General features: G+C 48.2%; 1 long non-coding RNA gene across 2 annotated transcripts; it reads right to left on the bottom strand.

Annotated features, from left to right (window-relative positions):
• Nucleotides 1-732: 732 nt before the first annotated feature.
• Nucleotides 733-6,295, bottom strand: LOC148004878 (uncharacterized). Of its 2 annotated transcripts, none has more exons than XR_015624902.1 (5): nucleotides 6,141-6,295; nucleotides 2,457-2,758; nucleotides 1,924-1,989; nucleotides 1,447-1,612; nucleotides 733-1,332 (listed from the first exon to the last, which is right to left on the bottom strand). It is a non-coding gene; the product is annotated as an uncharacterized LOC148004878 (long non-coding RNA). The 2 variants fall into 2 exon arrangements; XR_015624901.1 differs by having other exon boundaries at nucleotides 733-1,326.
• Nucleotides 6,296-22,427: the final 16,132 nt, after the last annotated feature.

Below are 22,427 nucleotides of genomic sequence, written 5' to 3'. Positions count from 1 at the left end.
TTTGGGTTATTCTGTGACAAGCCCTGGAGAGAAAGACAAGGCTAGACAAGGTGATGAGGATAACTCCAGCACCTGTCAGACAGAGGCAGAAGGGGTGGTGGCAAAATGAGAGGGTCTCTTTCCCCAAACTGGGATGGTGACGAAGTCAGGCTCTTGTTTTGGAGTGGTTAAAGTACTTTCACCTGCTTTTTCCATCATCTGCGGTCACCTCAGGCAATTCTCAGGAATGCCAGTTGCTCTCTGTAGCCTCTGGCGGCCGTTGGGGGAACTGGCCATCGTGTTCTCTCTAGCGAGCCTGTGCCAGTAAGAGTTAAAGGGCATCTGAGACCCAGGAACCGGCGAATCCAGTTCCGCGCGCCTGAGGCCTTGGAGAGGGATCTATACTCACCTTGCAGAACCAGTGACCTCGTTTCAGTCGGTTTTTCTTCTGAACCCAACTCTCAACGAGACATTTAATTCTCTCCTGCAATCTATAAGATACAGGATAGGGGGTATAAGCCAGAAGGAGATGGGCTTGACCCTTTTTGTTTTATTATTAAAATTGTTAATGAGCTAAAACCCAACTGCAGGCTGGACAGTGGTAGAGCTGGCCTTTAAGAGGCAGGGGAATCTCTGAATTCAAAGTCAGCCTGATCCACAGAGAAAGTTTCAGGACAGCCAGGGTTACACAGAGAAACCCTATATCAAAAACAAACAACGACAACAAAGCAAACCAAAACAAAAACCCAAACTGCATTTGCCAAATTGATTTATTTAGAGTCAGAACGCCACTTATTGGCACTTTTGGTGGGATGACAAAGGTAGGGTCTCATGTAGCCTAGGCAGGCCTTGAACTCACAACAGACTAGCCTTGAGCTCTGATCCTTCTTTCTCCACCTTCAGCATGGATCACCACACCTGCAAGGGAGTGGGACTTCTTGCAAGCTAAGCAGCACGCTACCAACTGAGCAACATCTCCAGCTACTTCTGCCTCCATTTCAAGTCTTCACAGCCCAAGCTGGTGATTTATGTAGTCTTGGGGATCGAGCCTATAAAGTTTCATCCAAACATCTTAGACACTTAACCAACTGAGCTCTAACCTCCAGCTGCCCCACTTTGTATTCCTTTGGGTGCTTATGGTTCGTGTCTCTCCCTGCCTCTGGGAAGTTCCATCCCTGAGCAATAGCATGTGCCAAATCCCTGAGTTTCTTTTCCTGTTGCTGGGATTAAACTATTATGACAAAGACAATTTAAAGGAGGCAGAGTTTGTGCTGGCCCACAATTCAAGGGTACAGTCCATCTTGGTGGAGAGAGAAATCAAGGTGGCAGCAGGTGGGCCCCTCACACCTGCAGCTGAGAAACAGGAAGAGAGTGTTGAAAACATGCTGCTACCCCATTCTTTCTCACTTACACAGTACAGGTTCCCAGTAGAGAATAGCGCCACCCAAAGTGGACAGATGCTCCCACCTCAATAAACTCAGGCAAGATAATCCTGAGGCATCCACAGTAGCTCATCACCCAGGTGATACTAAATCTGCCAAGTTGATCGTACTAGCCGTCACAGTGTCCTGAAGCAGTTGCTGGTGTCCAGAATGTGCTGGTGTTCAGACCATAGTTCCTCAAAGCATGGCACCTGCCCACGTTGAAGCAGACTTAGAGTCTGCACAGAACACAGGCAGACACCAAATCCTCAGCCAAAAGAGATTTTATTTACGTTGGAGGGGACAAGCAGGGGGCAAGGTGAACGGCAGCTGTCTCAGTGGGAGTGGTTTGTTTGTAAGGAGAGAAAGGGGGAAGTCTCTATTAGGATGACTTGGTAAATCCTAATTGGACATGTTATTACCGTAGCCAAATAATGAATTTGGATTGCTGGACCTTGGTGATCAGCCTCAGGAATGTAATCCAATGGTTTAGCAAGGGAGAGGGAATCGGGGATGGCCATACCTGCCGGTGTCATGATTCCCATGCTGCTGAGCCTGGTAGAAAGCCCTTTACACATTGCGTGTGGATCTGAAGGAAACACAAAGGAGGCCTACTCACCTTCTCCTGTCACCCTTTTTCCTGTTTCCCTTCCAGGCAGGCCATAGAAACTAGACTTCTCCACAGCAAGGTGAGTTATAGACACTACAATCCCCTCCAAAGCTGCTCAAAAGCCTGACCCTTTCACAAACTCCCCAGCCTTTTGAGGGAAAAGCCATCCAGAAGAAGGTTCTCTCACCTATCAGTGTCCAGCGAATACTAGGCTACAAGACCTTCCTCTAGGAGGGGCCCGCCTCACACTGTAAGAAGAAGAGTCTGGGCTGCCAGGCCTCCCTGTTATGTTCCCTCTGCCAGCTCACACTCTTGTCCGGCTGCATTCCCCATGGCTGTCACTGCTTCATCAAACTGGAGCATGCAAATTTGGATGCTACCCAGGGTCTTTACCCCTTCCTTTTAAAGTGCACTGACATAGAAAACCAATTAAAGCTATTTGTTACCCTTTCCTTCTGTTGATCAGTCTTCAATTTTATTTCACACTTAGCCAGGAACTCCAGGAAGGCTGAGGAGGATGCTTCTCCCCTGCTGTGTTTGATAAGTACGCACTGAAAAAAATGGACACCAGTGCCCAGCTCTCCACAGTGGGCTTCAGTGTGGTGGAGGGTGGGGGTCCTCTGGGACTAGAGATGCAGACAGTTGCGAGCCTCCATGTGGGAGCTGGGAGTTGAACCTGCATCTTCTGGAAGTACACAGCCAAGGCTTTTAAGCATAAAGCCACTTCTCCAGCCTTCCCTTTTTTAATCTGAAAAAAAAATGTTACTACATTTTTAATCTGGAGACATGGCTCAGCAGTTAAAAGCCAACACTGGGGGTTGGGGATTTAGCTCAGTGGTAGAGCACTTGCCTAGGAAGCGCAAGGCCCTGGGTTCGGTCCCCAGCTCCGAAAAAAAAAAAAAAAAGAAAAAAAAAAAAAGCCAACACTGCTCTTTCAGGGGACCCAAGTGCAGTTCCTGGCACTTAATATTGGTTGGCTCACAACCTCCTCCTGTTCCATCAGCCTCACAAGGATCTGACACCTCACATCTGGCCTCCTGCACTCATATACAAACACACGAAAGCACACACACACACACACACACACACACACACACACACACACACACACAGACAAATTAAAATCTTTTGGGCTGAACATGGTGGTGCATGCCTTTAATACAAGCACTTGGGAGGCAGAGGTAGGCAGATCGCTGTTAGAGGCCAGCCTACACAAGTTCCAGGATAACCAAGGCTACATAGACCCTGTCTCAAACAAAACACATTCTTTAAAAAGTTATTACCTGTTTATTTACATTTGTGTATACACCACGGCACACGCGTGGTGGAGGACGGGACCATTTTCGAAGGGGATTCTTCCCCCTTTCCTTGCTTTCAGACACAGTTGGGTGTGGATGCCTTTACTCACTGAGCTGTCCTGCGGGCCCCACACCAGGCTGCATATGGTGGTGCCGGCTTTCAAACCTAGGGCTTTGCGCGTGTTTGACAAGTCCTCTGACCACTGAGCTACACTCCCAGTCTGGCATTTAATTATTCCAATGAAAGAAGGCTGCAAACAGCGGTAATTGTATGACTCGAACCACCCTTGTTCTCCCCTTCCCCAAAGCACGGAGGTAATTGCACAGCGCCTGTTTTCACCTCCCGCCCTGGCCAGAGCCACACACTAGCACTTTATCTCCCTGTCACCTTGCAGGACAGGGATCCCAAGGACAGCAGGAAAGCCTTGGAAAACTCCAAGAAAGGACTTCCTTGCAGCTCTGTGACAGTACAGCTGCTGGAAGCTGAGGGGGATGGAACTTTTGCCACAGATGTAGACAGTCTTAGAGATGATGGAGTCTTTGGTCTCCTCTAAGTATCCAGAGCCTTTGGGTCTTGCCTTGCCTTGCCTGTCTTGTCTTGTCTTGCCTTGCCTTGCCTTGCCTTGCCTTGCCTTGCCTTGCCTTGCCTTGCCTTGCCTTGCCTTGCCTTGCCTTGCCTTGCCTTGCCTTGCCTTGCCTTCTCTTCTCTTCTCTTCTCTTCTCTTCTCTTCTCTTCTCTTCTCTTCTCTTCTCTTCTCTTCTCTTCCCCCGCCTCCCCACCCCTCTGGTTTCTCTGTGTAGCGCTGGCTATTCTGGAATTTACTCTGTAGACCAGGCTGGGCTCAAAGTCACAGAGATCCACCTGCCTCTGCCTCCCGAGTGCTAGGATTAAAGGCGTTTACCACCACTGCGCCGCTGGGAATCTTTCAAAAAAACATTCAAGATGAGAAATGTGTTTACAGGATGAAGTGAAACTCAATGTTTTTTGGAACTTAAAGTTTATAAACAACTTAGGAACATCTTAAAAAAGAAAATCAAGACCAGCATGGTCCACATACAGCGTGCTAGGTCAGCCAGGATTCTAGCAGGAGTGCTCCCCATCTTCTCTCCCCACCCCAAACTGCAGCCTCAGAACTCAGAGAAAGGCAGAACTCTGTGAGTTCCAGGCTAGTCAAGGCTACTTAGTGAGTTGTGTCTATAAATAAATAAATGTGGAAAAGGAGGAGGAGAAGGGAGAGGAGGAGGAGGAAGAGGAGGAGGAAGAGGAGGAGGAAGAGGAGGTTGGCGGCCACTAGAGAACTGGCTCATCAGTTAAGAACACCTGCCCTGGCCAACAATCACCTGTAGCGCAGCTCTAGGCGATCTGAGATCTCTCTCTCTCTCTCTCTCTCTCTCTCTCTCTCTCTCTCTCTCACACACACACACACACACACTCATACACACACACACACATCATCATCATCATCATCATCACCATCATCATTAAAAATGCATTGGGCATGGGGCTGGAGAGATGGCTCAGCGGTTAAGAGCCCCGACTGCTCTTCCAGAGGTCCTGAGTTCAATTCCCAGAAACTACATGGTGGCTCACAACCATCTGTAAAGAGATCTGATTCCCTCTTCTGGTGTATCTGAAGACAGCTACAGTGTACTTATATATAATAAATGAATAAATCTTTAAAAAAATGCATTGGGCAGTGGTGGTGCACACCTCTGATCCCAGTGCTCAGTCACATCTCTGAGTTCAAGACCAGCCTGGTCTATAGAGTAAGTTCCAGGAAGCCAAGCCAAGGCTACAAAGAGAAATCTTATCTAATAATAATAATAATAATGATAATAATAATAGTAATAGTAGTAATAATAAAATCTTTAAAAATAAAATTGAAGCAATAAAAATAACTTTTGAGGGTAAACCCATTTATTTTATGTATTTGAGTACACTGTTGCTGTCTTCAGACACACCAGAAGAGGGCATCGGATCCCATCACAGATGGTTGTTGGGATTTGAACTCAGGACCTCTGGAGGAGCAGTCAGTGCTCTTAGCCACTGAGCCATCTCTCCAGCCTGAGTTGAAACTCATATAGTTATTTAGAATGAGAAGTAAGTTCCTATAGATCTGAGCCTTGGAGCTGGCCATGGTGGTGTGCATGGTGGCTGCAGCACTTCAGAGGCTGAGACAGGAGGCTCACTGGGTCTGAGGGTAGCCTGAGCTTAGTGATTTCCAGGACAACTTGGACTACAGAGTGAGATCTTGTCTTAAACCAGCAACCAAAACAAGAAAGCAACTTAAATCAAACCCAGGCTAACCTCCCCCTGTGTGTGGGTTGTCCTTTGAGATAGGATCTATTTAGCTAGTCTACTTCTCTGACTCATGGTCCACCTCAGTTTCCCAAGTTCTGGGGTTACAGGCCGATGGAGCCTGCTCTATTACAATCATTTCTTCCGAACAAGAGTTCTTCTCTACCTGCCCGCCATGCCCCTAACTCTAGTCTTGTGCATTTTTGTGCAGCGTGCTTGTCCTGTAGCATTGTGTTTCCCGCAAGAGAAAGATCAGTCAGCCTCTGTGGACAGTTGGTCAAAACATTTTGGGTTGGTAGCTCAGTCACGAGGGCACTGGCTGCCAAGGCTGTCAGCCTGATTTCCATGTCCAGGTCCCATGTGGTAGAAGGAGTGGACCTTCCTCCCTCCCTCCCTCGGTCCCTCCCTCGGTCCCTCCCTCCCTCCCTCCCTCCCTCCCTCGGTCCCTTCCTTCCATCTTTCGAGTTGTCCTCTGACCTCCATTAGCACTCCAGCACCACCCACATAATAATAAATCTATTATGAACGGCCACCTCAGCATCACTGTGTTCCTCCCCTCTGTCCCATGGATCACGTTAAGCTGACAGTCGCTGCAGGGCTGGCATCTGGGTTCTGTCAGAGCCCTGTCTCTTGGCTTCCTCCAGCACTCCAGGCTCCTCACGCAGCACAGGCTGCAGTGAATGAAGACAACTGGTCCGAATCCAATTCCCACCCATGACTTTTTTCTCGATCTCTTAGAGCTGGACCCATAATCCTTTGGTGAAGGGTAGAGCAAACTGTGCACTCTTCAGATCAACAAAGCCTGGAAATCCGGCCCATTTCCATCTGGTAAAGTTCTCCCCCTAGTGTGGGTCGTGCTAACATGTCCTAGATGTTCTCGATACAGCCAAACTCCATTACCTGCTGGTAGTAACCCAAGGGGTATCAAAAGAAACGACATCTGACTGATGGACGTCTTTCATGCTACAGAATTTGGAAAACGACACCATGGACACGGGCTCAGTGTTTGAATGGGCAACTGCTTTAAGGTCTAGAAGGCTGACTGCTTAGTGACCCACTTATTGGAAGTAGTGGCAATTACGGGGACACCTGCACAAATTAAAACTGACAACGCGGGGTTGGGGATTTAGCTCAGCGGTAGAGCGCTTGCCTAGAGAGCGCAAGGCCCTGGGTTCGGTCCCCAGCTCCGAAAAAAAGAAAAAAGAAAAAAAAAACTGACAACGCTCCCGCATATGTATCAATAAGATGAAGTAGTTCTTTGCAGATTACAATAGAAAGCATGTTACCGCTATACCACACAATCCCACGGGACAGGCAATCTTAGAACGAGCCATCGTCCTTAAAAAAGATGCTTATTAAACAAAAAGGGAGAATAAAAAAGCCAAGGGACAGACTAAATATTGTCTAACTCTCAGTTTTCTTAATGTTGGTGAAGGAACAACAGCCGCTGAGAGACACTGGGTTATGGGAAAACCCGGGGAACTGGGCCAACCCATACACTCTAGGGGATGTGCTGACATTAGACATTAGGGTGGAGACCTGCAATAGTTTTAAGATGGGGATGTGGTTATGCTTATTTATCTCCAGAGACTGGGCAATACATGCTTTAGCTAGCTTTTCTCAGGCTAACCATTTTCTTCCTTTGGGCTCCCAAACAGGACTTCTTCACCTCAATTCATTAGGAAACAAATATGTATAAGACCATTGTCCCAGTCCCTTAAGCTGGGGGGAGGAGGGAGTTTGGTCACTTGATATGTTATGGTTGTGACCATCTAATGTGGTCGGTTGTCTAAATTATTATACTCTATATTGATAGAAATGTAAGGTTTTTGTTTAATTATTCTATATTAATAGATATTTAAGGTTTTGTTTAATTATTATATATTAATAGAAATTTAAAGTTATTTTGTTTGAATCATTGTATATCGACACAAATTTAAGGTTGTTTTGTTAACTATTGTTTGACTATAGTGTACATAATGGAATTTATTAAAAATGTGATGGTTCTTATAATTATTTCTATTGTGTATAAATTGTTAATGTTAGAAAAAAAAGACAATTCTTAAACAGAAAGGGTGAGTGGAAACTTTAAGGGTTTTTTTGGAAAGTCAGTTGTGTAGGATAGAGTTTTGCTAGGGCAAACACGTGGAGGAGTGTTTTCCTGAAGTGGATACAGTTGAAAGACGAAGGCAGACTTGTGAAGGAATATTTTGCTGAAGCAGACACAGAAGAGAGGATGTTCTGCTAAAGCAAGCACGTGAAAGGACACGTGACTAAGGATTCTTTGCTAACGACACACCTGTATTGGTCCGCCTTACATTACGTAGTTGAGCTGCATTTGTCCGGACTGTGCTCCGGCTTCTTGACGCTTCTGTGGACTTGGGCAGAGCGGCAGAGTGATGCCAGCTAAGACAGATGCACATGCGAAGGCAAGACCCCTGGAGAACACGTGACGTCTGGAGACGACAGAGACAGAGGCTGAGCTTGGCTTGCTTACATAGCTAAGTGCTTCTTGGTCTCTTGTCACTTTGCTTAGAGAGGCTCAGTCAAGAGCATCTGGCTTTCCTTCTGATCCCTCCTGCTGACACAAGCTGAGGCCAAGGCCTGGCTGTCTCTGCTAGGCAGTGCCACCGCTGCTGATTCCCGTTTGCTCTCCTAACTCTATCTAACAGGACTGCTGGTGTATCCACAAAGTGTTTTCAAGTGTTTTTGAGCTGCCGCTGCTGACCTAGGAACTGAACTGCCAATTTCCAGACAACACAGACAGGAGTTGCTCCAAAGAACCTTTCTAAACAGGTCCACGTCCCCCCTTATCTGTATGGGCTAAAAGGGAGGTTAAAGCATTTAAGAGCCGTCATTAAAAATAGGTTTTGAATATATTAAATAGCAGCAGGCGTGACTTCGTTGGAGGTGTGTCACAAGCCATGGGGTGTGAGCTTTCTGTTTCAGAAGCCTAGGTCAGTCCCAATGTCTCTCTCTGCCTGCAGATTACAATCCCAGCTACTTCTCCAGCACTATGCCTGTCTGCTTCCCGCTGTGATAATCATGGGCTCACCCCCTGAAACTATAAGCCCCCAACCAAATGTCTTCTTTTATAAGCCTTGGTCATGGTATCCTTTCACCTAAATAGAATAAGATAAACTGTGGGAGGCATTTTTTTAAAGATTTATTTTCATTTATATGAATATACTATAGCTGTCTCCAGACACACCATTGGATTCCATTACAGATGGTTGTGAGCCACTATGTGGGTACTGGGAATTGAACTCAGGACCTCTGGGAGAGCAGCCAGTGCTCTTGACCACTGAGCTAACTCTCCAGCACAGCAGTTTTTAAATTTGTAAAAATGATTTGTTTTTATATGAAGTCTGGAAGAGGGTGTTATCCCTAAACTGGGGTTACACGTGGTTGTGAGTCACCTAATGTGGATATTGGAAATCAAACTTGGTCCTTTGCAAAGACAGCAACCTCGTCTAACTGCTGAGCCACCTCTCCAACACCATGAAGTATTTTTAAATCCCATACATGCCTTTGTTTGGCTTTTTACAAGCGCGTTTTTTTTTTTTTTTTTTTTTTCTTTCCCCTAGGTTATTCTCTTAGTGGCCACCAGGGGGCAGCAAACACTTTCTCCTGATTCTTACACGTGGCAGCCCCATTGGCCCTTCAGGATGGTTGCTGAGCTCTGTGGCAGGATTGCAGACTTGAGTGTTGAGGCCTTGGGCTTGGGTGCAGTGCAGGGCTGGAGCCCAGGCCCAGGTCTGATCCCTAACAACGTAAAAAAAAAAAAAAAAGGCCCAGTTGAAGCTGCAAGGAGAAGCTGGCACTGTGAGCTTCAGCCCTGACCCCTAATTTGTAGACAGGCTTCACTGCCATATTACTCTCATGCTGTACAGCTTCCCCAATCAATGTACAAAACGTTTTTTAAAATATTACATCATCAAATTTAAAATAGTATACCTTTAAACTATTTTGTTTTTGTTTTTTGTTTTTGAAATAAAGTCTTACTCTGCAGCACAGTCTAGACTTGAATAGAGTTTGTAAGCCCAGGCTGGCCTCAAACTCATGGCACTTGCATTACTCAGGGTCCTCTAGAGGAACAGAACCAAGAGAATGAAGCTGGGTGGTGGTGGCGCACACCTTTAATCCCAGCACTGGGGAGGCAGAGGCAGGCAGACCTCTGTGAGTTCAAAGCCAGTCTGGTCTACAGAGCGGGTTTCAAGACAGCCAAGGCTACACAGTGAGGCCCTGTCTGGAACACGCCCCCTCTCCCCTCCAAAAAATACTAATAGCATGAATCTTTAAATGGGATTCATTGGATTGGTTTACATGACAGGTTAGATGAGATTTTTTTCAGAGGGTAGACACAGGTATGCAGGTAGGTAGGTCAACAATGGCTGTCTATATGCTAGAGAGCCTGAGAAGCCATTGCTGTTCTACAAGGCTGGGCGCCGCAGCAGGCCCGGAGATTCCTGGAGAACTGTGGAAGCCTAAAGAGTGGCCACAGAACAGAGCAGGTGACTCACCGTCAAGACACCAAGACAGTGAAGCAAAAAAGTAAAGCCATTTCCCTCCAACTTCTTTTACCAGGACCAACACTGAAAAGGGGCAGCCACGTTTAGGGCAGGTCTTCCTCCGGTTAAATAACAGGGTCAAGAAGGTCTCACACAGGTGTGCCCAGTGTCTTATTTCATAGTTGAGTCCAGATCCAGGTAAGCTGACAATCAGGATTAACCATGACAACTGTCCCTCTGTCTCAGCCTCTAGTGTGCTGGCACCAGGCACGAGCCCCCAGAGCCGGCTTTCATTCTAACATTGGAAGTGCCCAATTCAGGGGTACTGTTTACAGCTACAGTATGGACAGCCATCCTAATTATCTATTTCCAAACAGACACTGAAACCTGACTCCCCACTCTCCCCCCCCCCCCAGGCCCTGGGAATGTCTAATCCACTTCCTGTCTCCGTGAATCGCCTATTGTAAACATTTTACAGCGGACTCCTACTGTGGGAGCCCTCTTCCGTCTTCCTGCTTTTGCTGGCTGTGTTTTCAAGGGTTCTCCATGTAGTAGTGGGTGCCAGCTCTCAGTACCTTTTCATGGTTGAATAACGTTGTACTGTGTGGATAAGTCTTACGTTTTTGTCTTCGTTTGTTGACAGACGCTGGAGTGTTTCAACCTTCTGCCCCTTGTGAATAGTGTTGCTGTGACCATGGTTATATTGCTGTGTGGCTCATGTCTGTGACCTTAGTAACTGAGAGGCTAAGGCAGGATGGTCAGGAATTCAAGGTCGCAGATACTTAAGAATTCCAGGTGAGCGGGTTGTGGTGGTGCACACTGGTAGGATTTGCTGAAGAATTCCAGGTGAGCCAGGCATTGTGGAGACAAAGGCTCTCTGTGAGTTCAAGGCCAGCCTGGTCTACAAAGTGAGGTCCAGGACAGCCTTGTGTTAAAACATACAAACAAGGGCTGGAGAGATGGCTCAGAGGTTAAGAGCACTGACTGCTCTTCCAGAGGACCTGAGTTCAAATCCCAGCAACCACATGGTGGCTCACAACCATCTGTAATGGGATCCGATACCCTCTTCTGGTCTGTCCAAAGACAGTGACAATGTACATGGAATAAATAAATCTTTAAAAAAAAAACCATACAAACAAATAAGTGTTCCATGTGAGTCTTGGGTACAGGAGAGCCGGTCTCAAAAGCAAGCCAACAAACACCAAAACAGGCGTCACTGTCAGCCAGGAAGTGCACCGAGATAGTCTAATGGTCTCTTGCTCTTGGCATCTAGGCATGGAATGAAAAGGAGGGAGTGGCCAGAAGATTCTAGAATTCTGCAGAGACAAGGGCAGGGCAGTGAAACTCTAGCCTGTGAGATTTTAGTAGAGCTAGGAGCAGATGATGAGGGGAAACTGAGACCCAAGACCCCCTGGATGCTGAGTCAGCAGGTGGTCACATCCACCCCCTCCGTTTGCAGCTGAGGAAAATGAGGTTTGTATTGCCATGCATCCAAGGAGACATCCGGGTCCTCCCCCCCCCCCCATCCTCCAGCAATTGATGAGTGTTTGACAGTAATACTCTACTGACACAGGGACAGGTCTGTGACCATCCAGCCAGCGCCAGCCTGTTAGCCAGGAACCACAGCACAAGCTCCTACTAAGTGCCAACCTTGGAAAGCCAAGCCTACTGTGACAGACGCTGTCTCCCAGCCCTATGACAGCTCTGAGACATAGAAATCTTGCAGATACCTTCCAGCTGAGATATTTGTACCACCTGGTCTGCCGGGCACAGCCATGAAGAAACAGAATCAGAGCTGAGTGGTGGCACAGGCCTTTGATCCCAGCACTCGGGAGGCAGAGGCAGGTTGATCTCTGTGAGGCCAGCCTGGTCAATAGAATGAATTCCAGAACAACTAGGGTTACAGAGAAAGACCCTGTTTTTTTTGTTTGTTTGTTTGTTTTGTTTTTGTTTTTGTTTTTGTTTTTGTTTTTTACTCTTTTTTTTTGTTCTTTTTTTTTTTTTTTTTTTCGGAGCTGGGGACCAAACCCAGGGCCTTGTGCTTCCTAGGCAAGCGCTCTACTACTGAGCTAAATCCCCAACCCCGACCCTGTTTTGTAAAGAAAGAAAAATTGTAAACATTTAAAACTGATATTGAGGAGCCCAATTCCTGTGTCCCGCTGTGGAAAAATAAGAACAGGTTTCTGAAGTGGACATTTCCCAAGAACTGGGCCTATTTACATCAGGCTCCCCAGGAGTCCTGCAGACTTTGATCCTCTTTCTCTCTCTCTTTCTTTCTGTCTTTCTTTCTTTCTTCCTTCCTTCCTTCCTTCCTTCCTTCCTTCCTTCCTTCCTTCCTTTCTTTCTGGTTTGTCCCTCTCCTTTTGCCCAGGATGGAAGCTTTCCTAGATTCCCATATTCATTCCTGAAGGTGGCTGGGCATCAGGAGGCAACTGGCCCCTCTCTGCTTCTCCTGCTGTGTGGTCCTGACCAAGCCTCAGTTTCCTTATTCAGTCAGTGAGTACAGTGGCAGTCTCTGAGAGGGCTGGTTAAGGGTGGGTCAACTGAAGCACTCTGCAGAGGATGGGGCAGACAGGAGCACCTGAGAAGCCAGCTCCTTTCTCTAAGAAAAAAGGGTGAAGCTGGCACATACCTTTAAGCCCAGAATTTGGGAGGCAGAGGCAGGAGAATCACAGAGTTCAAGGCCAGCCTGCTCTACAAATTCCAGGACAACCAGGGCTACACAGAGAAACCCTATCTCAAAAAAACTGAAGAAAAACAAAACAAAACAAACAAACAAACAAATGAAGGGGATGTGGAACCAGGGCCCTTTCTTTTTTTTTTTTTTTTTTTTTTTAAAGAATTATTTATTTATTTTATGCACAGCATTCTGCCTGCATATGTGACTGCAGGCCAGAAGAGGGCACCAGATCTCATTACAGATGGTTGTGAGCCACCATGTGGTTGCTGGGAATTGAACTCAGGACCTCTGGAAGAGCAGTCAGTGCTCTTAACCACTGAGCCATCTCTCCAGCCCACCAGGGCCCTTTCTTGTGGGAAGGAAACTGCTTGTGGGGGAAGAGACAGGAGGGAGTCAGCCAGCGTGACAAGATGCTAGACCAATGCAACTCACAAATGGAAGGGATTTTTGGTTCACTGGGGGCGGATGGGGGAGGGGGAGTGTGGTCCATCATGGTGGCTGGACTCACGCTTTGGGAACAAGAGGTAGCCGATCATGCTGAAGTCAGGAAGCAGAGATGAGTGCTGGAACCCAGCTGGCTTCCCCTTTTCCTCTTCCCCCCTTTCCTCCTTCTTCCCTTCTCTGTGCATTAGGGACCCCAGTCTCTGAGATGAGACTGCCACGGATAGAGAAGGAGGTACTGAAAGCCCATAATGGAAACTATGCTTTAGGCTTACAGAGGCAAATGCCTTTGCTTATCTTGACCCATCAGTCGTGAGTAGCGATGGTTTTGGTGACCCGGTATACAAAACTTTCGACTAGTTTGGGGGAAAATAAGGAAAGTGATTATTTTGCTGGTTGGTTGCTCTTAGCATCTCTGGATAAATTGCTAAAGGGTAGGAATGAGCTCTATGATAAAGGAGGTGGTCTTCCCTCCTCAATCAAACCTCTCTGGAAACTCCCTCAGACACTACCAGAAGTCGTCTCCTGGGCGACGCTAAAGCGAGTCCAGTCGGTGAAGATTAAGTGTCTCCCTGTGAGGGTAGCTGTGATGGTGAATGTTGAGCGTCAACTTGATTGGATCTGGAGTCCACTTAGAGGCCTGCCTCTGGGTGGTCCTGTGAGAGTATGTCCAAGGAATACAGATGGAGAGAGAAGCTTCTCAGTCAGAGCGGGTGAGAGCCGTCTACAGCCCTAGGAGGGAGCATCTAGGCTGCCATTGCCCGCCCAGCACCGCTTCTTGCTGGTGTACCCATCTTGTCCTTGCTACCACCATCTTGAACAGACTTTGCAATCCAGCCTCTTTGGATTTTGAACTTGGGTTGAAGACCGGTGGCTCTTTAGGAATCCTCCAGGCCTTCAGCACCAGGCCGGGACTGCTAAAGGTGTCAGTCTGTGGGTTGAACAGCCACAAGGCTCTCCAGCTCTCTATTGTGTGGACAGCCATTGCTGGACCACCCAGCCCCAGCCTGTAAACAAATCTGATAATTCCCATTTTGAGGATTCGGATCCACTGGAGGACCATGACTAACATGGCACCTACGGGGTTTGTGTGGGCACAGGCAGACCCAAGTCCCAGAAACAGCTCTCAGTAGGAAGAAAGTCTGCCAGTGGCCCTGAGTGCTGGGAGTGGACCAGAGGCCTTGGCTGGGGGAAAACCCCTGTGACTAGGACCATGCTGGGCTGGTCGCCTCTGCTTGTCACATGAGGGAGACAGGTGACCACCCCTCTCCTTCTGACTCAGAGAGACACCTTGCTGCTCCAGAGTTTGCCAAGGGCTGGGGTGGGCATGTGGGTCAGGCTGTAATCTAGATCTATCTCTGATGCCCCCACATATCCGCTTTCTCTCTCAGCTGGGATGGGGCACCAAGGAATAGAGGACTCCATTGTGCACAGGAGGATTGGGTGTCCTGGGCCTGAGAGGAGTAGTCGGGCTCAGGGTTAAGGCTCCAATCCCAGAGGAGAGCTACTCCTACCTTACAGCCTACAGTCTTCCTTCTTCCCTCCTCTCTCTCTCTCTCTCTCTCTCTCTCTCTCTCTCTCTCTCTCTCTCTCTCTGGGGGTGTGTGCGCTTGCACACAAGTAGCTTCCTACATGAAGTCACATGTGCACTGTGTGTGAAGGCCGGAGGCTAATCTCAGGAGCTATCCATGTTGGATTTTTTGTTTGTTGGTTTATTTAGTTTTGTTTGAGACAAGGTCTCACTATGTAGCTGGCCCAGAATTTGCTGTGTAGCCCAGGCTTACCTGGAACTCACAGAGATCCACTTGCTTCTGTTGCCTGAGTGCTGAGATTAAAGCTGTGCCACACCTTGACTTCCTTGTTTTGAGACAGGGTCTCTTCACTGGGACTTGGGACTTGCCCAGAGACCTCCCCGTCTCTGCCTCTCTGTGCTGGGATTCAAAGCACAGACGTCATGTACTGTTCGCGCTGGGATCAAACTTAAGGCCTTGTTCTTTTGCAAATCCTTTATTCACTAAGCCATCTTCCCAGCCCTTCTCTTTGTTTTTGTTTGTTTGTTTTTAGACAAAGTCTCTCCATGTAGCTCACACAGGCTGCAAACTCACAGTGTCTCGGCCTCCACACCCTGCCTACCTTTGAATCTGGCTCTGCCCAGTGAGGAACTCCATCCGGCCTAGGAGACCTTCCAGATGGAGGGATCAGCATGGACAGAGGAGAGCCTGAGCTCAGGAGATGAGGAAGTGGCCCAGGATCTGGGAGTGACATGAGGCTACAAGGAAAACAGACCTGATGGCACGTCCTTTGTTAGCCACAGGCAATGGTGGATTTTGTCCTGAATACAAGAGGCAGCCCCTGGAAGGCTTGAAGCATAGGATGTGTTGCTGTCATTCACAGTCTACGAGGAGGCCAAGGGTGGTTGGAGGAGTGTGGGCGGGGCTGGAGAAGGGGACAGTATGTGGTTGGGGTCCTGTACTCTTCCTTCAACTTCACGGTTTCTCTCTCCCTCCAGGCCAGCCCTGATTCCAGTAAGGCAGGATGAGCCAGAGCCCTACAGGTTCTAGGGTGGGGGAGAGTGGCCAGCAGCGAGGACTGGAAAGACTGCAGAGCGTGGAAATGAGGCCAAGGAAAGCCAATCCTGTGAGGCAAGCCTCTGGGGGTGTTTGTCTGAGTCTGTCCCAGTACTACAGCAAGACACCGGAGACTGGGTGCTTTATAAAGAATAGAGGTTTATTTAGTTCATGGTTCTGGAGACTTAGAGGACAGAATGCGGTGGGTATCATGCATCTAGAATCTGACAGGAACAGATCTCTGATCCTGAGGGGGTTTCTACAGGGGTTAATTAAAGATGGGCACCACCACCCCACAGGCAGGGGTTGCAGACCGAATCCAAAGCAGAAAGTGGGCTGAGCACCAGCACCCTCTACTTCGTACTTGTGGGTCCATGTGACCAGTTGCCATGCCAGCCTTGAACCACAAGTCTTTCTTCCTTCAGCTGGTTTTGTCAGGAATTTGGTATGTCGCCACATCCAGCTAAGTCCTCTGTGCCACACATTAATGTGGTCGGATGGAGAAACATTGAGGTCATGTCCCTTTTCCTCCTCCCCCTCCCCCCTCCTTCTCCTCTCTCCCTCTTCTTTGTTTTTTTTGTTTGTTTGTTTGTTTGTTTTTGGTTTTTTTTGTGACATGGTTTCTCTGCATAGCCCTGGCTGTCCTGGAACTCACTCTGTAGACCAGGCTGGCCTTGAACTCTGCCAGCCTCCACCTCCCCAGTACTAAAATTAAATTAAAGGTGTGTGCCACCAAATACCCAGCCCCTTCTCTCTCTCTCTCTCTCTCTCTCTCTCTCTCTCTCTCTCTCTCTCTCTCTCTCTCTCTCTCTTCCCCCCTCATAGCTGTCTTCAGACACACCAGAAGAGGGCATCACAGATGGTTGTGTCACTATGTGGTTGCTGGGATTTGAACTCAGGACCTCTGCAAGAACAGTCAGTGCTCTTAACCACTGAGCCATCTCTCCAGTCCACCCCACCTTCTTCTTATAAAGCCACAGACACCACCCTGTGAGGCCACACTTCCAAGCCAGCCTCACTGCCTGCTAACCCCAGCATCCATAGAGTCAGTTGCCTACATAGGAGCTGCCTAGGAACTCACTCACACCACAGCAGAGACCCATGACAGAGAGCTGGCTGGCTTACCAGGTTATTAAAGACAAATATTACTGTTCCCCACGAGCAAAATGAGGCCCAGAGAGACTGGGTGATTTGCCGAAGGTCACATAGCGGTGGAAGGCTTCCTCCATCCTGAGGTTCATGTTCCTGTGAAAGCGATGGGCGTATACATGCATGTTGACCGGCACATCCGGGACCTAAGCCCTAGTGCTGCTAAAGGAACCTGTGCTGGCCTGAGCCATTGGTATTGGGCAGGTGTGTTGGCTGTCACAATGTCAGCCTCTGGCATCTTTCTCCTTCCCCATGCTGAGCCCATGAGGTCAGAGGTCAGGCACCGCCTCTCTCTCTCTCTCTCTCTCTCTCTCTCTCTCTCTTTTTCGGAGCTGGGGAGCTGGGGACTGAACCCAGGGCCTTGCGCTTGCTAGGCAAGCGCTCTACCACTGAGCTAAATCCCCAACTGCCTCTCTAAGGAAACCCATCCTCCTGAGTTGGGCGGAACGTTGCTGGGTGCTTGTTTTACAGTTCGTGATAGATTCACGCTCATTGCCTTGCTAGACCCATGGCCTTCTCTCAGGGGAACCTAGTGAGGCATCCCCCACACCAAAGAAGGGGGAGTTCATTTTTATCTTTTTCAGACAAGGTCTCAGAGAGTCTAGGTCTGCCTTAAACAGTACTCAAACTTCTGGTTCCCCTATTGTCTCCCGAGGGCTGGGGCTGCAGGAGTGTGCCACCGTGTGGAGTCTGTGTAGTGCTGGAGAAGGGAACCTGGGATTCGTACATACTAGCAAGCACCCCAAACAATTAAGCTATAACCCCTAGCTTGACATTTATTCTCTGAGGCAGAGTCTAAGTATGAAGTTAAGCTTGGCCTCGAACTCGTGACAAGCCCCCTCCCTGCACATCCTGAGTGCTGGAATTCCAGATGTATTGCCACACTTGACTGTGATGACTAATCTTGTTTGTTTGTTTTGAGACAGGCTTTCACTGTGTAACCCTGGCTGTCCCCGAACTCACTCTGTAGACAAGGCTACTCTTGAAGTCAAAAAGATCTCCCCGCCTCTGTGTCTCCCAGATGCTGGGATTAAAGGTGTGCACCACCGGGGCTGGGGATTTAGCTCAGTGGTAGAGCGCTTACCTAGGAAGCGCAAGGCCCTGGGTTCGGTCCCCAGCTCCGAAAAAAAGAACCAAAAAAAAAAAAAAAAAAAAAAAAAAAGGTGTGCACCACCAAGCCGAGCCTTGTGACACTCAATCTTGGCCGTTTACTTAATTGGATTGGGAACTGTGTAGAGGGACGAGTGAAGTGTAATTCTGGGTGTGCCCATGTAGAGCATACAGGGGGCTTATATCCTGGACTCTGTCCTGGACTAGTGTCCTGGTAGATTCGTGGTTTAATAACATTATTGGAGAAAGGAAGGGTTGATCCTGCTTAGAGAAAGTGGGCCACCAGGAGTATGGCCTGGGGGACAAGAGCTAGTCCAGGCCCCTTCCTGTATTCTGATTTTATTTTCTTCTGGTCTGTAGAGGGTGGCTTCCCCCACCACATGCCCTGCCTCATGCAGTGATGTTTTACCCAAGTTCAAGGAATCAGACAACCATGAGCTGGACCCTCTGAAACTGTGAGCTCAAACCAACATTCTCTCCTTACATTGGTTACTTATCTCGTTGCTGTGATAAAATACCCTGAAAAGGGGCCGGAGAGATGGCTCAGCACTGACTGCTCTTCTGGAGATCCTGAGTTCAATTCCTAGCAACCATATGGTGACTCCTAACCACCTGTAATGGAGTCTGATGCCCTCTTCTGGCATGTCTAAGGACAGGGACAGTGTGCTAACATACATAAAATAAATAACATCTTTTTAAAAAATATACGGAGAAAAACAATTTGAGCGAGGAAGGGTATATTTAGGCTAACAGGTCAAGGCTACAGTCTATTACGGTGGGGAAGGTCTGGTGACAAGCACTCACACAGCTGGTCACACTGCATCTGCAGTCAGGAAGCAGAGAGATACAAATTCTGGTGCTCAGCTCAATTCTTAGTCAGGGTTTCTATTCCTGCACAAACATCATGAACAAGGAGCAAGCCTGGGAGGAAAGGGTTCCTTCAGCTCACACTTCCACATTGCTGTTCATCACCGAAGAAAGTCAGGATGGGAACTCAAGCTGGTCAGGGAGCAGGAGCTGATGCAGAGGCCACGGAGGGATGTCTCTTACTGGCTTGCCTTCCCCTGGCTTGCTCAGCTTGCTCTCTTATAGAAACCAAGACCACCAGCCCAGGGATGGCAACACCCACAAGGGACTGGGTCCTCCCCCCTTGATCACTAATTGAGAAAATGCCTTACAGCTGGGTCCCATGGAGGCATTTCCTCAAGGGAGGCTCCTCTCAGTGATAACTCCAGCTTGTGTCAAGTTGACATGCAAACCAGCCAGTACAATTCTCCTTCCTATGCAGCCCAGAGCCCAAGCCCAGGGGATGGTGTTGGCCAATTTTAGGGTGAGTTTTCCTTTTCCATTAACCTACCTAGTCAAAGTAGGTGTGCCTCACGTGTCTCCTGGATGGTTCTAGACCAGTGGTTCACAACCTGTTGATACAGATTCTTATGTTGTGGTGACACTTCTGCCACAAACCATAAACTTATTTCATAACTGCAATTTTGCTCCTGTTGTGAATCATAATGTGAATATCTGATATACAGGATATCTGATATGTGACCCTCAAAGGGGTCGCGACCCCACAGATTGAGAACCAATGTTTTAGATCCTGTCAAGCTGCAGTCAATCTTAACCATCACACTCCATTAAGCTCTTCTTGAAGGTATTTTGGACACAGCATCCCCAAAAGTAACTAATATGTCCTTATAATCTGAATTTAGCTAGCTGGCATAATGGCTCAGTGGTTAAGAGCACTGACTGCTCTTTCAGAGGTCCTGAGCTCAATTCCCAGCAACCACATGGTGGCTCACAACCATCTGTAATGGGATCAGATGCCCTCTTCTCATGTGTGTCTGAAGACAGTGACAGGGTACTCATATGCCTAAAATAAATAAATAAATCTCTAAAAAAAAACAGGGCTGGAGAGATGGCTCAGTGGTTAGGAGCACTGACTGCCCTACCAGAGGTCCTGAGTTCAAATCCCAGCAACCACATGGTGGCTCACAACCATCTGTAATGAGATCTGACGCCCTCTTCTGGTGTCTCTGAAGACAGCTACAGTGTACTTACAGATAGTAAATAAATAAGTAAATAAATAAATAGATAAATCTTAAAAAAAAAAAAGAAGGGCATAGTGTTACATACTTTCAATCCCAGCACTCAGGAGGCAGAGGCAGGTAGATCTCTGTGAGTTCAAGGCCAGCCTGGTCTCCACAGCAAGTTCCAGGATAGCCAGGGCTGCACAGAGAAACCCTGTCTCAAGAAAATAACAAACAAACAAACAAACAAACAAACAAACAAACAGCACACAGTCTTGCCGTGTAACTCAGGTTGGTGTGGGATTCACTCTGTAATGGAGGTTGGTCTAGAACTCATGGTGAACCTCCCGAATGTTCTGGTTGCAGCAATGAGCCACCACAGTCAGTCCCTCAAGGTGCTTCGAGTTCCATTTCGCAGATGAAGAAGCTGGGAGTCTACATGTCCTTCCCCAGTCACTCAGTTTGCAGGTGACAGAGCTGGGACTTGACATTTGCCCTCCTGATGCCCACCGCCTCCTGTTTCCCCACCCCCACCTGCTTCCTCTTCCTCTCTGTCCTGTCCCTCTAAAAGATGCTACTGTTCAGTGGGGCTGGGAGGGATCAGCCTGGTATCATGAAGGTGTGGATCTGTTTGTTTTTCTGGGAGGAGAGGAAAGGAGAAGAGATAGGCAGCGAATCTCTGGTGGCTCAGGACCAAAGTCCCCCAACAGCCGGTGTCTGGTGGGAAAAAGGTACTGGAAAGGGAAGATGGAGTGGCCCATTAGGCTCAGCAGACAGGATACCCTGGGCCTCTAACCCCAAAATGGTTCAAATTAGTTAATTAAAAAAATGATTTGATGAGGCCTGGAGAGATGGCTCAGCGGTTAAGAACACTGCCTGCTCTTCCAGAGGTCCTGAGTTCAAATCCCAGCAACCGCATGGTGGCTCACAACCATCTGTAATGGGATCTGATGCCTTTTTCTGGTGTGTCTGAAGACAGCCACAGTGTACTCACATAAAATAAATCTAAAAAAATGATTTGATTGTATGTATATGGCTGCCTGCATGTGTGCCTGGTGCCTGCAGAAGCCGGAAGAGGGCATTGGGTCCTCTGGAAGTGGAGTGACAGATGTTGTTGTGAGCTTCCATGCGGTCCGAGGGAGCTCAGCCTGGGTCTCCATGGCCAGTTCATGAGAGCAGCTCAGCCAGAGCTATTTTAGAGGCACTCAGACCCGATTCTGTTCTGTCTCATTCACTAGCCACTGTGCCCTGGGCACAGAAGTACCTCCACAGATGGGTGTACAAGGGTTCATTTACCCCACCCCACCCCAGCACTCAGGAGCCTGAGGCAGGAGGATGAAGAGTCCCAGGCCAGCCTAGGCTATATAGCAAGACCCCATTTCAAAAACAGGAGCTGGGGAGGGGATGGCTTAGCTGATGGAACATTTGCTATACAAGCATGAAGGCTGGAGTCCGGATCCTAGAACCCACAGAAAGCCCAGTAAGCCGGTGGGCTGCCTGTGAGGTGGAGAGTGATCCAGGAAGATGTCTCAGGTCAGCCTCGAGCCTCTACACGTACACACACCCCTTACACCACATATATGTGTGCCCACACGCATGCAAACATACATACGCATAGGCACTGACACCTTCATGCCTACTTGTGGAAGAAGAAACCCATGATGCCTCTCAAAATCAAACCCACTCAGAGCACAGCTGTGCAAGAGCAACCCCAGGCAGAGGCTCCTTCTGCCTCCTGAGCATCGCTCTCCCTGAGCTCTAGACGGGGAGAGACAGAGCATGTATCTGTTCTCGGGGAATGAGTCTACCCAAATGTAGAGATTTAAGATAAAAGATTTCTTGCGGGCTGGAGAGATGGCTCAGTGGTTAAGAGCACTGACTGCTCTTCCAGAGGTCCTGAGTTCAAATCCCAGCAACCACATGGTGGCTCACACCATCTGTAATGGGATCCGATGCCTCTTCTGGTGTGTCTGAATAGCTACAGTGTACTCACATACATAGAATAAATCTTAAAAAAAAAAAAAAAGCTTTCTTGCTAGGTGTTGTGGCACATGCCTTTAATTTTAGCATTTGAGGGCTGAGACAAGCAGATCTCTGTGAGTTTGAGGCCAGCCCTAGATATTGAGTTCCAGGACAGTCAGAGCTAGGTAAAGACACCCTGGCTCAAAAAACGTGTATTTCTCACAGTTTCTGTAAGAATCCTAGAAGGGGCGATAAGTCTGTCACGCCTCAGTCTCAAGTCCCTTACCAGGCTGCAAGGAGATGTCATTGAGCCCTTCATTGATGTCACTTGTGAGATGTCATTTAACCATTCCTGGTTGAAGTGGGCTCAGAC

This window comes from Rattus norvegicus, chromosome 7 (assembly GCF_021556685.1).
Source record: "Rattus norvegicus strain SHRSP/BbbUtx chromosome 7, alternate assembly SHRSP_T2T, whole genome shotgun sequence".
Lineage (NCBI taxonomy): Eukaryota > Metazoa > Chordata > Mammalia > Rodentia > Muridae > Rattus > Rattus norvegicus.
The sequence above is the reverse complement of the archived record's forward strand: the minus strand, read 5'-3'. Positions and strand labels throughout refer to the sequence as shown.